The sequence below is a fragment of the Phocoena sinus genome, chromosome 9 (genome assembly GCF_008692025.1).
Source record: "Phocoena sinus isolate mPhoSin1 chromosome 9, mPhoSin1.pri, whole genome shotgun sequence".
NCBI lineage: Eukaryota > Metazoa > Chordata > Mammalia > Artiodactyla > Phocoenidae > Phocoena > Phocoena sinus.
The window spans coordinates 40,067,386-40,083,683 of NC_045771.1; the positions used below are offsets into that span (position 1 = coordinate 40,067,386).

Consider the following 16,298-nt stretch of genomic DNA (forward strand, 5'->3'; position numbering starts at 1 on the left):
GCTGGAGTATATTCAGAGGTGGCAGGCCCACAAGTGGTGGAAGGCAAGGTGCTTTTTTCCCTTAAGGATTTTGATAAAATTAAAGACTCCCAGCTCCCTGCAGAGGCATCTAAAAGAAGTTGCCCCACTTTCTGGTCCCTCTGTCCTCTCCCCACCTTAAGAAATTGGAAGACTCCATTCACACACAAATTTCTTTCATGGCTTCTTAGGAATCAGGAATGCCAGGTGCAATAATGCGGCATTACTATCAGCCATTCCTCAGATTATTTTTGAAGACAAAGATCTACTGCTTTCTGGTCCTCACCCCAGATGCTCACAAGATGCTCACTTAGCTAAGAAGGGAGAAATTCCAATACGAGTTGACTTTACTAAGACCCAGAAGAATCCAAGATCTCCCTTTTACCTTTTGACTCAGAAGATGCTCAGAATCTTTTTCCCAAAGAAAACCTCCATAAAATAAAATCAATCCTTGCTTTTTCTCTATCATAGCTTCCACACATGTTTGAATAACAATATTCTAGTTTTGAATAGGCTTTGAGATTATTTTATTTCACACATGAGAAAACCCAGGAGCTAAAAATATAAGTGTTATGAAGACAGTTAAAAAACCAGACTTTTAGGCAATTATGCCATGACATCACGTGATGCCATTTAATATGCCATTGCTCTGAGCTGGTTATAATTGAGCAGCAGTTACAAATCAACAGAGTCTTAACTAGACGACTGAAGATCCCTTGTGGAGAATGGACTTTAATGTAACATTTCAAATCTTTTTTTTGGAGTAACGCAAGGTAGATAAAATGTTCTAATTTCTAAAGTACGGTAATTAATTAGTAATTAAATTATGATTTATTATTGTAGGTGTGGGTTGGTGTAGGTTTAGAAAAATCATGTAGGTTTTTCCAAGTTTCATGTTAGATTCACATTATAAAAGTAACGGAGGAGTAGAGTCAATAACTTGATGGTCATGGAGAAACCCAAAATATTACCCCTAGGAAGCTTGTATTTTGCAACCCTCTTTAAGCAAATATGTGTATATGTGTTTGGGTGTATAGGTATGTGTGTGTGTGTGTGTGTGTGTGTGTGTGTGTGCGTGCGCATATATGTGGTTTAGAATTCCCTGTTAGCCATTTAATTGGCTAATGCTAATGGTGGAATTTACCATCAGGTAAGGAAACTATTATTTTTTAAAAATTCATGAATATGCAAAAAACTTGTTAAAGTTTGAGGAACTATAATCAAATTAGAGAAGGTGAGGCTGCTTTGCTAATCCCTACAAAGTATATGGAATCTACTCAATAGTAATAATCACACAGGGATCTATCAACATGAATACAATTTAATTCTCAAATATTTTTGCTGCCATGTTAGATAAATTTACAATTAACGTATGAAGCAAAAATGCCATTCATTCATCATGTCTACGAGTTATTTATTCCTGAATTAAATAAAGTTGATAAATTATTATTTCCAAAAAACAAATAAGAAAAAGGGTCATCACACTTTGCTAAAATACACTTCATATTCTTCTGGAAATAACATTTTTATGATATAAGTAAAATTATGTTACTCTCTTTGAATGGCTCAGAACAACAAAAGATAAAGAACAGCAAAGTTTTCATTTATGTGGAAGATATCTAAATTTCACAAAGATATGAAAAACAATTTAATGTATTATTCATTTTCATCACATATATATTCTGATCACCTCCTATTCACCCCACTGATGAAGGAGTGCCCTACACTAAACAGTACTAGATAGCCAAACACATAATACCCAACATTGGTCAGATGAACTTGATAGCAGACTGTTAGTCACATATACTCACAGTCTAGGGGAGAAGGACACTGCATGCTATTCAAGGCCACATAGGGTTTGCACTTGAGGACAGCATGAACAGGACTGTGGAAGCAGATTCTATAGTAACAAGAGGATGAGGTGTCCTGTGGGAGGATGTGATTGATTTAATTCCACAGGCTGGAAAAGTTAGGTTGATGACCAGTTGGAGTATAGTTCATCTGGCTCATAGCAGGCTAGCCAGGTGGAGAACCTTTCCTGCTGGGGAGATTGGAGAAGGAATGCATATTTGGCAAGAGCAGTGGAGCTCACGGTTAGGCTTTTTGGGGTCCTGTGAGGCTCAAGATATCAAGATAGCACTTAGAATTTTAGACTGTACAATACAGTGTGTTTAATAACAATTTAAAGGTATTGGTTTCTCCAATGCTGGATCACTGAAAACCAGACATTAAAATGATAAGGAGGCTTATGATAGTCACAATAATAATAGTCATATTTTTTTTACTGCAATGATCTTTAATGGGGAATTCTTAAAACTAGATCCGTTAGATAATTCTAAAAGAAAATCCAAGTGTTAGCAACTTTGGCAACAACATATCAAATACAGATTTACATGTGAATTTAGAAACTTGGCTGATATAGAGAACTGCATTTGTTGATATGACAGTAAATCTTCTAACACTATTATATATTATTTTCTTAAATCTTTGTTTATTCTAATGAAAATGTCTTTCTATCTGCATACCTCCAAGAATCATGCCAAAAGACAAGATGTTACCAAAAAAGTAGGTAATATGCATAATGGATGCAATTATCTAGCTTTGCTAATTGTAATCACACAAGGAAAAACAAAGCCATTTGGGAAAATCTTTTTTCAAAACTATATGTAAAAGCAACTTAAATTAAAATTATGCAAGATCAGTATCCAGAGAGAATGATATTAGTACACTTAGTGGAACATTAAAGTTTTTACAGTTATTTGTTTTTATAAATATATGGAAACTTTAATATCCTTGCTGATATACCACACACAGGTCAAATATATATTAATATTTTAAATAAATGTATGTGTTTACCTGTGTACAGATGTGTAGATAAGGATTATACTTAAATATAGTAAAATAAAAATAATATATTGTAACTCATGTGATGTGGTTTATATAAAAGTGGGCACAGATGACATAGAGCTAAGTCTAAACTCAAGTGATAGAATTAGCTTCATTAAGTTTTGCTCTATTTTTCTGTGAGATGATCTCTTAGAAAGACTCATGAAACCATGCTAAATCAGACTAGGAGCAATGTGGAAGGGGTAAGTTAAGTGAAACACTGATATGATGAAATCTGATTACAGAGCGCACACCTGCCATCCAAGCAGAAAATGTTAATAGTCCTCTATGTTGAAAAAGGGAGAAGATTTCAATCCCCTATTCCCTGCAGGAATTAATTTTCATTTTTATTATTCTTTGGATTAACATTCAGATTTGAGTTGTTCTATGTTTGCTTTGATATACTCCAAACATTGTCTAATAAATAAATGTATCATATTGTGGTGATATATAGTTAGTAATATGTATGTATTATATTTGTTTTTCTAATCATTTTGCACAAGCTTTAAATTTTATCATATTCTCTGTATAGCAATAAAGCCATTCCATTGCAACCTTGTAAACAATAATGGATAGCAACCTTCAGGGGATACACTTCTGAGAAATTTATTTTCCCTCATCTTGCTCAGCCACCCAAAGAATGAATTGCTTCCATGACAGATAAAGACTACACTGATCGGGCTTCCCTGGTGGCGCAGTGGTTGAGAGTCTGCCTGCCGATGCAGGGGACGCGGGTTCGTGCCCCGGTCTGGGAGGATCCCGCATGCCGCGGAGCGGCTGGGCCCGTGAGCCATGGCCGCTGGGCCTGCGCGTCCGGAGCCTGTCCTCCGCAACGGGAGGGGCCACAGCAGTGAGAGGCCCGCGTAACGCATAAAAAAAAAAAAAAAAAAAAAAAAAAACAAAAGACTACACTGATCAATTTAAAAATGGTCTTGGGGCATCACAAGTCAATAACAGAAAAGGAAAATGCAAGATAATAGTATTTCTTTTCATTAGGTTGGTAGATGGCATTCCAGATTTATGCATCAAAATTGTCTCTTTAACAGTTATTAAATAACCGTAAGCATACATCTTGGTTGTGTGGGTACTGTTTTATACTGAATAATCAAGACAAAGATAAATTCTATTTGACTGCAATGTGTTTACTTTACAGAAATATGATTACCAAAAAGTATGTGAAATTTAAAAGACAGAATATACTTACTACAAAGCATAATATTCTGCACTGAAATCTAAAACTGCCATATGATATAATTTTAAATTATTTTTTTAGTATAAGAGTTCTGCAATAATAAGACATTTCATAGGAATGATTTGTTGTTCTTGTTTTGTTTTTTTTAACTCACTTGAGCAATAAGTAATGAGTGGTGTTCTACAAAACTGTCATGGGAGGAAGACATACATTTCATAGGCTATTTTAAATTCAGCGATGGTGAAAATTTTTTGTTGCAAAAAGTGTGCTTTTCAAAGTAATTTGAGATAAACTAAAATTATAGCATTTTCAAGGGATTTTACCCTGATTGCTCTCATTTTTTTTCTGAGAGTGTTATATATGCCTGAATTACATACAATAAATGGAAAAGTGTTCTTTTTAGAGAAAGTTCCAAAACATTTCTTTAGAAATGTGATTTCAATGTTTTCCGCATTTGAGAACTTGTTATACTCCTTCCTATTACTCAAATATCAAATTGAAATATATTTCGAAGTGTTACTTTTGTGAAAATTACCAATGACTTTCTTGAAAACTGAAAAATTTAGGTAATTTAGTGAAGAAAAAAAAAACCTATCTGATGTAAACTCCATTTGATTGACTGAATTTTTCACCCTTCATTGGTTTTGGTAGATGCATGCAAACATATGTCTACACTCTTTTGAAGCGTTTGACATAGTACCCATGAAATATGTCAAGTCAACATCATTTGTACAATTTGGCTATAAAAGATGATTTTAGATGTATTCCCCATTCCACTCCTCAAAACATCCCAGTTAAGGTGACAAGTTCTAACCGTGTTTGATAAAATGCTCCCATGATCTTAAAAGTATGTTATCATCCATATGCCAGAGTACTGGAAAATGTCTATTAATTTGAGTTCTAACAATCATGTGTATTTCTACGTACTGAAAATTACAATCCAAGAGGAAATTAAGGAAAAAATTAAGGAAAAATTAATTAAGGACATTAAGGAAAAAATTAAGGAAAAATTAAGGAAAAAATTAAGAAGCAAATATTAGAAATAAATTAACAAAAGAGGTTCAAGACTTGCATACTGTACTACACTAATATTTTGAAAACTATAAAACATTATTGAAAGAAATTAAAGAGGACCTAAATAAATGGAAAGACAATCCGTGTTAATGAATCAGAAGCCTTAATTTTAAGGTGGCAGTAATACTCAAAATGTTCAAGAAATTTAATGCATTCCTTATTAAATTTCCATCTGCCATTTTGCAGAAACGTAAAGGCTAATCCTAAAGACCATATGGAATTGCAAAAGACCCTGAATATGAAAAACAATATTGAAGAGGAAGAACAAAGTTGAAGGACTTACACTTCTTGATTTCAAAACTTATTATACAGCTACTAAAATCAAAACAATGCCATACTAGCATAATGATAGACATACAGATTAATGGAATAAAACTGAGAACCCAAAAATAAATACATAATATATGGTCAATTGATCTTCTCAAGATGCCAAGAACATTCAATGAGGGAAAGCATTTAACAAATGCTGGGAATACAGGATATCCACATGAAAATGTAGGACGTTGGACACTTACCTCATATCATAACACAAAAGATAACTCAAAATGGATAAAAACATCTATATATAAGTTAAAATTGTACAAATCATAAAAGAGAATATAAGAATAAATCTTCATGACTATGGATACTTATACATGACACCAAAACACAAGCAAAAAGAGAAAAAAAAATTGAACTTCATTAAATCAAAATTAAATTTTTTTGTACTTCAAAGGACACTAACAACAGTGTGAAAAGAAAATTCACAAAACGGGAGAAAATATTTACAAATCTTAAATCTAATAAGGGTCTAGTATCCAGAATATATAAAGAACTGAAAACTCAACAGCTAAAAGACAAACAATGCAATTTTAAAACGGGCAAAGGATTTGAATAGACATTTCTTCAAAGAGGATAGACACATGACCATGAGCAATGAGATGCTCAATGTCATTAGCCATTTATTCCAAATCAAAACCCATGAGACAATTTCAGACCCACTATAGTATGGCCATAATTTTAAAAAAATGATGATGATGATGCAGAGAAACGAGTCCTCATACATTGCTGGTAGGAATTTAAAATGGTACAGCTACTTTAGAAAACAGTCTGGCATTTCTTCAAAAAGCTAAATATAGAATTACCATACGACCAAGCAATTTTACTCTTAAGTATTCACCCAAGGAAATTAAAGACATGTTCAAGTAAAAATATTAAACACAAATATTCATAACAGCATTATTCATAATAGCCAAAAAGTGAAAACAATCCAATGTCTGTCAACTAGTAAATGGATAAACAAAATGTGGTATATTCGTACAATGGAATATTATTCAGTTATAAAAAGAAATGAAGTACTAAAACAGCTACAACTTGGATGAATATAGAAAACATTATACTAACCGAAAGAAGCCGGACACAAAGGTCACATATTGTGTGATTCCTTTTATATGAAACATACAGAATGAGCAAACTCATATAGGTAGAAAGTAGATTAGTGGTTTTCAGGGGCTAGGAGAAAGGGGGAAGGGAATAGGGAGTAACTGTTAATGGGCAGGATATCTTTTGGGGGAGACAAAAATATTCTGAAATGAGACAATGGTGATGATTGTACAACATTGTGTAGTAAAAAAAAACCCCACTGAACTGTATAATTTTAAATGGTTAAAATGGTGAAATTTATTTTACATAAATTTTACCTCAATTTAAAATAATGGAGTGAAGTAGTGATGTATACAACAGCATGGATGAACCTAACATGATACTATATAAAGGAAGCCTGATACATAAGAGTACCTATTGTATAATCCCATTTACATGAAGTTCTAGAATAGGCAAAACAAACATGATGACAGAAATCAGAGCAATGGTTGGTTGGGAAGAATAACTGGTATGAAGCACAAAGGGAACATTCTGGAGTGATGAAAATGTCTGACATCTTGAGAAAGGCACAGTTTATGCATTTTTCAAAGCTGAACAAACAATGTGATTAAGAATTATGTATTTCATTGTATAATCAGATCTATAACACTTGTTTTGATAGCATGAATTTGTTCCAACATGACTGATGTATTAGGGAATAATAGGAAAGGAACTTCATGTTAGCTTATGCATGAAAAACACTAGCTGAACATCGAAAACAGCACCCAATTTAACTGAGCCAAATAATGCAAAAAATGAACATACATCAAACACCTACCAGCTGTCTCAGTTCACCACGTGTGTTATAAGCCATTCCCATCCACATCTAGTGTTACAGCTTTCTAATTTCATATGATCATTGTACTGGATTAAATAATGACCTTCAAAAATCCATGTCCATTTGGAACCTATAAATGTGACCTTACTTGTAAATAGGGTCTTTGTAGATGTAAGCAAGTCAAACTGAGGTCATACTAGATTGGGTGAACCCTAACTCCAGTATGACCGATGTCCTCATAAGAGGGAGATTTGGACACAAAGAAACAGATACACAGGGGAGAAGGCTATGTGAAGACAGTGGCAGAGACTAAAGTGATGGACCTATGCAATCCTAAGGATTCTGCCATCAACCAACAGAAGCTAGAAGAGGCAAGGGAGAATTCTTCCCCAGAACCATCAGAGAAAGCACAGACCTGCCTACACCTTGATTTCAAACTTCTAGCCACCAGAACTGTGAGAGAATAAACTTCCCTTGCTTTAAGCCACCCAGTTTGTGGTAATTTGTTACAGCAGCCCTACAAAACTAATACACCCATCTTCTACCACTTCACAGTAACTCATAAGCTGAAACCCTTCTGAAGCCCATTTCCAGAAGCAAACATGGGTATTTTTCAAATTAAAGTGTTTTATTTATTGTATTATTTTTTCATATCCATTTAACATGTGTAAAACTGTACTATTATTTTTACTAGGTTTCTATTGTTCCTTATGTCGCTGATATTTGACATTATATATTGTGCTCTAAATCCATCTTTCCCATAAGCACTGCACTTCTTTGTTGAGCAAATTTCCATAGCACACTGCTGTGAGGTATTCTTTTTTTTTTTCTTTCCATTAGCACATAAGTTAGATTAGGTTATAAAATAAGGCAGGGCATATTACAGCTTCTTAGTAGCATTCCCGTTATAAAGAAATGCATTAGTTGCCTTGAATGATCATGTATATTTCCTAGGTTTTCATCTATACAAACAAGTGCATGGGTTAGGTTCCTCTACAAATAGTTAATTTTATATTTTTGGTTTCACTGTCAGAAATTAACACTATTTCCAAATTCTATAAGTTATCTTCTTAGTTCAAAACTTCCTCTCGCTATTACTTACCTCTACCTTTTTTGCAGTCAAACTAATTAAAATCTAGGTTATCTACACTCTGTCTCCTCACTTCTCAAACTATCACAATCTAGATTCCATCTCTTCTACTCAACTGAATCTCAAACTCAGCATGATTGACAAATAGCTCCTGTTTTCACAAATTAGTGAGCACTATTCAGTCTTCATCTCATTCGATGGCTTGGAAGCTATTTATACCATTGACTTCTTGCTTCTTTTCTTGACTCTTTCAATGCTACGAAAACCAATTTCATAACATATACTCTCATAGTCTTCCTCCTCTCTCTCTTTAGTTACTTTCCAGCGTTATTGCTTGTGGCATATTTTTCTCTGCCTGTCATTTAAATGAGGATGTTTGTTCTCAAGCTACTGATTTTTTAATGCAAATCTGTGTCATCCTAGCTAACAAGATAAACAGAGGAGCTAACTTGAGCAGAGTTCTGAGATAGGCTTTTACTGCGGCTCAAGAGGAGTGATATGAAAATCATTTTTATGAGAAGAGTTATACAGCATGCTAGTACCAATTTATTCAGTGACACTGAACATACTACTTAATCTATTTTTGGTTATGGTTTTTCTATCTTCCAAATTAGTATATATTTGCTTTTTACCTTACTGAAATGCTAGAACATTTCCAAGATGTCTGCAGATTGTTTTTTAAAGCCTCTGAGAATGTGTTATGTAAGCACCAATAAATGAAAATGTTATTATTGTAGCCATAGCTCGCAAATATTTTTTTAACCTCTAATGTCATTATATGACATTATAATTTGGCAATGCTCACAGTTGTAAAGTGAGTTTTTAGTTTTAAATTTATAGGCATTTACCCTAAAGTATTTCTTTCATTTTATGGTTGTTTTGATTCACATCAAATACTAACAAACATGTAAATACTCTCTTAGCAAAGGTTGTCCTGGCCTGTGATAATGAATCATTATTTTCGGTTATTAAAAACCAACACATCTGGGCTTCCCTGGTAGCGCAGTGGTTGAGAGTCCGCCTGCAGATGCAGGGGACACGGGTTCGTGCCCCGGTCCGGGAAGATCCCACATGCCACGGAGCGGCTAGGCCCATGAGCCACGGCCGCTGAGCCTGCGCGTCCGGAGCCTGTGCTCCGCAACGGGAGAGGCCACAACAGTGAGAGGCCCGCGTACCGCAAAAAAAAAACCCAAAAACCAACACATCTTACTAAAGTAATTCACTAAAAATAAGTTGTAATGTCATCTCTTTTCTACTATTCAAACCATAATCATTAGCTAGATATATTTCCAGGCCTTCATACATAAAGATATATTCCCAAGGAATATGTTGTTGACTGATATCTCCTTACTGAGTTCTTGAAGGAGAAGACATAAATCACAATTTTATAATCTCAGAGATAAAAGGAGCCTAGAGCTCACCTGTGGTGGTAGAATACCATCATTGCTAGCAGTATGGGCTCTGCAGCCAGATGGCCTGAATTTGAATTCAGTCTGCTATTTTCTGCTATTTAGTATTTACTTAATGTTACTAAACTTGGATTTCTCACCTGTAGAGTTAGTAATAATACCTACACTGTAAGAATTGTTTACATTAAATAAGAATATATAAATATGCATATATATATATCTTATAACAGTCAGTAGTATATTTAATACATATTAAATACCCAGTAAATGTTAGCTACTACTACTACTATTATTTACTCCAACTCTCAGCTCCTATGTGAGCCCATGCCATTCAGCTCACATGTGGCCATTTCATTAGGGAGATCCCACCAGCTCATGTAGAACCATGGATGGTCACTTACGTTTAGGAGATCCAATTCTCTTTAGAGGATCCCGTTGGTACAGTTTTCCTAGTATGTTGTTGTTCCACATCTGTTTCAGTGTCATCAGCTATTTTATACCAGGTATAAAATGAAAACAGTTAAAGAGAGGGGAGCTTATAGGAAGAAGAGAAAAATATTGCTCAATATATATATAATATGATATATATATTATACCTATACTATAGATATAATTATATATTACATATATTATTATAGCAGCTAAAGAAGCAAAAGGGAAAGATTATATTGGCTAACTTCAGGCAAATTTTGGTTTTTACTGGAATTTGTATTTTCTTTGTTGAAATAATAGGGACAGTAAACATATATTAAATGATAAGCATGGTTGCTCTAAAATAGGTTTCTTTTCCTTCATGACTCACTCCACTTAGCAATTTTTCAAGATTCACTCATTCAGTAGGGACCATATTCAATTCAATGTTCAACACAATACATTCTTGTTTTTCAAGAAAGCCTAAATAATCACATGCCATAATTTAAAAAATAGAACTCAGGTTCTTTCTAGAAAAAAATAAAGATAAAATACACTGAATTCTATAATTCTCACCATTGAAGTATGAATCTAAATAAACAACAAAAAAATGTATATTTTTTAATCCCTTGGAACTAGACAATCTCTGTAAATTTATTTTTCCTTTTTATGTTTCCTTTAATAAGAATACTTGCTGCTCCTAAAGGAGAGTTTTATTTCACTTTGGTTTGGGCAATATCAAAAAAATATATGTATATAATACTTGATAATATAAAAAAATATATAAACTATCTGTATTATATCCTCTTGTTCCTTGTCACTATTACTCTATGGGCTTAACGTTCTCTTCAGTAATGTATGCTTTTATAAAGTCAAGAATCATAATAAGCTGTTTTTTGTTAACCAGAACAGTTTTCCCAGTTGACTCGCACTTGGTAAAATCAATAAACATTTACTTTTGGCTTAGAATAAAGGAAATTTTGAAATGTTTTCTAAAATAGCAATTAATACTTCTATTTCCAAAATATTAACATAACATTATTATATGTTTTCTTTTCATCAGACTATAATTCTTTTGTTTAAATTGTACCAATATACAGTTTTTCATTTTTCTTTAAAAAGAACAGAATAAGTACCTGATTATATGTGTTCCTTTCAAATAAGAAAACAAAAATAAAATCTATGATGGGAATTCCCTGCCAGTCCAGTGGTTAGGACTCTGCATTTCCACTGCAGTGGGCCCAGGTTCAATCCCTGGTCAGGGAACTAAGACCCCGCCAGCTGAGTGGCTCCACTAAAAAAATAAAATTAAATTAAAAATCTGTGAAAGGCTTACAGAATGAGAAGTATTCATCCAGATATGGAAAAAACTGACCTACTTGTCACTCCATTCCCTACTATAGACTACAACAAGAAGCCACTATTAAAAAAAAGTAATTTATGCCAGATTAAAAGTGTGCCACCAAACATACTCACCAGAGCACAATTTTAAATATGTACTCTGTTTGTGTTTTGCAACTATACCTGAATAATTGTGCCCCAAGCTAAAACCTTTTTTTAACTTCTTTTAATAGTGTAACTACATAGACTATTTCTTTTAAAAGAACTTATAGAATCCAAATGAGTAACAAGAAAAGAAAAACAAAGATAAGCCATTACTGTCAGTACCCATATATTTTGACAAAGAAACACAACACTCAATGTTTCTCTCTTCTCTCGACGTCCAGCTTGCTGCAACCTGTTGATGTTATACGCATTTACTTTGTCACGAATTAAGAATAAAAGGGTTAATCAGATGCTTCCATCATTCTCTGTCTAGAAATCCAGGTATAGGCTTTATATATATTTTAGTTCTAAAGAGCTTCCCCAAAACACCTGAGACTCAATCTTTCCATCCATAACTGTCTACTATAGGATTACGCATATTCTTTTCCCTAAAATTTAAGCTGTAGGGGCCAAGAGTTTTATTATTCTGATGGCTCTTTGGTCATGCATCTTTGTCATTCTTTCCTGGAAGAACAATGTGGATCCTTCAGAATCCACTTAAATTGCTACGACTTCTTAAAAAGTCTGCCAAACTCTCTTACTATCACCCTCGGACTCCTCTGAATTACTATGACCCCTTATAGCAATGCTTTGTAACAGCCAATTTACAAAATTATATGTACCGCTATCTTTTATAAGTATATATGTAGTTCCCCTAAGGCCTTATGTCCCACAAGGTACCTAATATGTTTGCCCATGACGAATGCTTAAAAATACTGATGCACTGACTGAATCCCTGCTTTTGACTGGTGTTTGTCTCTCATCGTTGAATTTGTTCTTCTTTCAAGCTGTGCCTCATAAAACATATGCTAGCTTGCTCAAAACATGGCAGGATGGCCAAATATTATATGATGAAACTCAAAGGAATTCAATTTAAACTCTTCTCCCCAAAAAAATCATCGTCTTTGATTACCCTTCAGAAAAAAGAATCTAGTGCTTCATCATGTGTGAAGTTGAATATCCAAAAGTAGGCTTCTTGAAAAAGCCACATGTGTTTATCACATGGGAGAATTAGATTATTAAACTAAGATGCAAATGCTGGAGAGTGCAACAATATTTGTCAACAAACATTTTCTCGGTAGCTAAAATGTAGTGCTGTAATAGAGAGGATACAGAAAAATCCAATACGGTAGTCCCTGCAAATCAACGGATCAAGAACATGCAATGCTATATTTTTTTACGTTTTCCTCTGTGTCTGTCTTGCCCTTCTAACCAAGCAGTTTTTTTCTGGTGAAGAGAATCTTCCATGATACATAAGAAATGTTATTTTAACCAAGCAAGACCTCGTGTGGCCTTTCAGGAGCAGATGTTTCCCACCACCCCCCCTGCCCATGTCCTCTGCCTGTCTTTTGTCTGTAGAAAAACTTTAGTCCAAGAATAAATTTAATCAGAGAAGTGAGAAAATGGAGAAAAAAAGGAATTCAGTCAAGCAAGACAAAAAAAATAATAGTTTAGCCATTAAACAATGTTAAGGACCTTAGTTCCTCCTTAAGGGCTGTAGAAAATATTCTGAGCCTTGTCCCTTGACTTGCTTTGCAGATACTGAAACCCCCACCAGGTAGAAGTTAACTGTATGATGCCCACAAGCACGTAAACCCCAGAATGATTGGAACCAGAAGGTTGATGATGTTGACTCCCAATTACCTTACCACCAAACAATCAGGAGAACGTCTGGTTGACATTCTTCTGAGCTGGTCACACACCCCACAACCCTCCTCCCTCACCCTGTCTTTAAAAAGCTTTCCCTGAAAGCCTTCAGGGAGTTCGGGTCTTTTAAGTACAACCTGCCCCAGAATCCTTGCTTGGCTCCAAATGCTGCACTTTCCTTCACCACAGTCCAGTGTCAGTAGATCAGTTTTACTGCAGGCAGGCAAGCAGACCCAAGTTTGGCTGGGTAACATTATGATTATTGAATTTGCTTTTAATGTCTGAATATAGCATCTTTCAGAAAAGTACTTGCATTTGGAAAGAGAGAATTTAGTCCAAGCAATAAATGACTCATGATAGATTTTGTTTTATTACTTGCAGTCTACAAGGGGAAGAGGAAAATACTCATTGAACATAACTGTGAGCATTGAAACCAAATCCTGGAGGTAAACACCTGCTTGGCCTACAAGTGGCAGAGGCCAACTCAAGGCTACTCCACCTGGTTCAGTTTTATCTCATGCTACCTTCTCTGTTATCATATTGCCCTCGAATCCTTCAGGCACATCCGACCTATCTCCCTGCATCTAGTCTTGCCCTTCTTCTATCCATCTTTAAAGAAAAAAATTCAGAATATGTCACACCCTTGATTAAGCTAAGTACCACCTCCACAATAGTAACAAAGCATGGCCTCTCTCTGCACTTAAAATTCAAGTCCTGATGGCCTATGAGCACTTCCATGATCTGGCTCCTGCCTATCTTCCTGGCATCACTGCAGCTTTACTAACCCTTTTGTTCAACTCTGTCGGCCTTCCTTCTGTCCTTGATCATACCCAGCTTATTCTACCTTTGGGCCGTTTCACTTGCTGTTTGGGGTACCTGGAAAACTTGGCTCAAATTTCATTTCTTCAGAGAAAAGTTTGTTTCTCAGTCTAGAGTCTTTGTATCCCCCAGTGTCAGTCACTCTTTCACATCACCCTGCTTTCCTGTCTCCACAGTAGAGAGCAATATTTAAAACTCACTTAGTGTTTATTTTTGGCTTCTCCTCTTTAGAACAGAATCTCCCTGGTCTATTCTCTCCCTAGAGCCCAGAACAGCTCCTGGTGCAGCGCAGGTGCTTAGTGTACATTGCTAAGTAAAGTCCTAGGAGCAGAAGCAACACCGTTTTTCAGTTCTCAGCCACCGAAGTCCCAAGACAAGAACAAGGGGCTGAATTTAAAACAAGGACAGGAGGAGAAAGTTAATTTCTCCTGGAAAGCTATAGAGGCTGTTGACACTCTTCCAAGATTCAGAAGCTATTGTTATTATTTGTCCCCTACACGTTGAAACAGAAAATGTCAGTGAAAATCCAAGATAGTGGGATAATTATGTAAATAAATAAAACATGGTGAATGTATCAATCCTAAGATACTTTCAGTTATCACTCATTGATGTAAAAGGAAGAATCCCTGGAAATAACAGGTGATTCCTTTTATTTTAACATTAAAAAACCTGTGATATAAATGAGTATGTACATGTTATTCCAATTAAATACAAACTACTTATAATATGCATTAATGGATCATAAAATTTCACCTCCAACTAGGAATAACCCACCTTCAAATATGCACACTTGAAGGAAGCTTAACAAGTGTGTCAGTAACCTTTAGTATTAAAGTGTCATTCGCGCTATATTTTCTTGCCTATAATAAATTTATTTCCCTCGTTTCCCGATAAGCCGACTGAATTTCTGGCTACGTTTCTTCCTCTGTCCTGAATAAGCTCCTACTGTTAGGCCCGAACCAGGCCATCCCATCTATTTGCCCGTGACCTAACCCACGTAATCTCACTGGGCTCCTAAAACCCTCTCATCTGAGCTCATCAATGACAGCCTTCTCCTCCTTTAAAGGCACCCTCAGTTTAATCTTCAGGTTAGCTGAGTAATCAATGGTTCAGGTAAAGCTTATTTCGTTTTCATTTTTTTCCTATGTATGAGGATTTTTCAGCTTCTGTGTTAAAGTTGACAAGGAAAGTACTTTCATTTTAGTGCTACATTTTCATCTTTGGCTTAATCTAGAAACAATTTCACTCCTGCAAACAAACCTGGCATATTTATGAACATGAGCAGGTTATATGGTCACCTTTTATAATTCTGTCATGGAGTCAAATTGTATTTTCAAGAAAACAGAAATCTTCCATAGAGCATATGTACACAACTCTAAGCATCCTGAAAATGTGTAGTGTAAGTGAAGCTATTTCTGTTGCATATTTTATCCTTTCTGCAAAAGGAGTTTATGTTTTGTTTTGTTTTTTTGCGGTACGCGGGCCTCTCACTGCTGCGGCCTCTCCCGCTGCGGAGCACAGGCTCCGGACGTGCAGGCCCAGCGGCCACGGCCCCAGCCGCTTCGCGGCACGCGGGATCCTCCCGGACCGGGGCACGAACCCGCGTCCCCTGCATCGGCAGGCGGACTCCCAACCACTGCGCCACCAGGGAAGCCCAGGAGTTTATGTTTTTAGTGGCTGGGGAGATTCTAAATTTAATTAATGCAAGAGCAAGAGCATCATTTGAGTTGGCCATAAAAATGTCCACTCCAGTGACCTTTCCATCTTCTGTCACAAGTGGGAGTGATGGATTGACAAAGTGGTCCTGCACTAAATATTGCCAAAAACAATACCAGATCCTTTTGTGCATATTTACAATACAGTGAATTGAGTTGTTTAAGAAACAACCCTAGAAAGTAAAGGCTTTGAACTTTCCATCTGAAACTATTTTTTTAAAAGGGAAAGTTGAGTCATTGATATGTTGATATGATTTTAACACAGTAATATTCTACAATCAATTCACAGAGATTATATTCTCAATACCAAAAA

At 35.4% G+C, this 16,298-nt stretch overlaps 1 long non-coding RNA gene and 1 other non-coding gene across 3 annotated transcripts in view; one reads left to right on the forward strand and one right to left on the reverse strand.

Annotated features, from left to right (window-relative positions):
• The window catches only part of LOC116759631, a 280,299-nt gene that overhangs the window by 258,497 nt on the left and 5,504 nt on the right, over window positions 1-16,298 (reverse strand). For both annotated transcript variants that reach the window (XR_004351517.1, XR_004351518.1), the window contains exon 3: window positions 10,250-10,337. This is a non-coding gene — a long non-coding RNA (uncharacterized LOC116759631). The remainder of the gene's footprint in view (window positions 1-10,249; window positions 10,338-16,298) is intronic.
• On the forward strand, window positions 11,453-11,525 carry TRNAG-UCC. Its single transcript has one exon. It is a non-coding gene; the product is annotated as a tRNA-Gly (tRNA).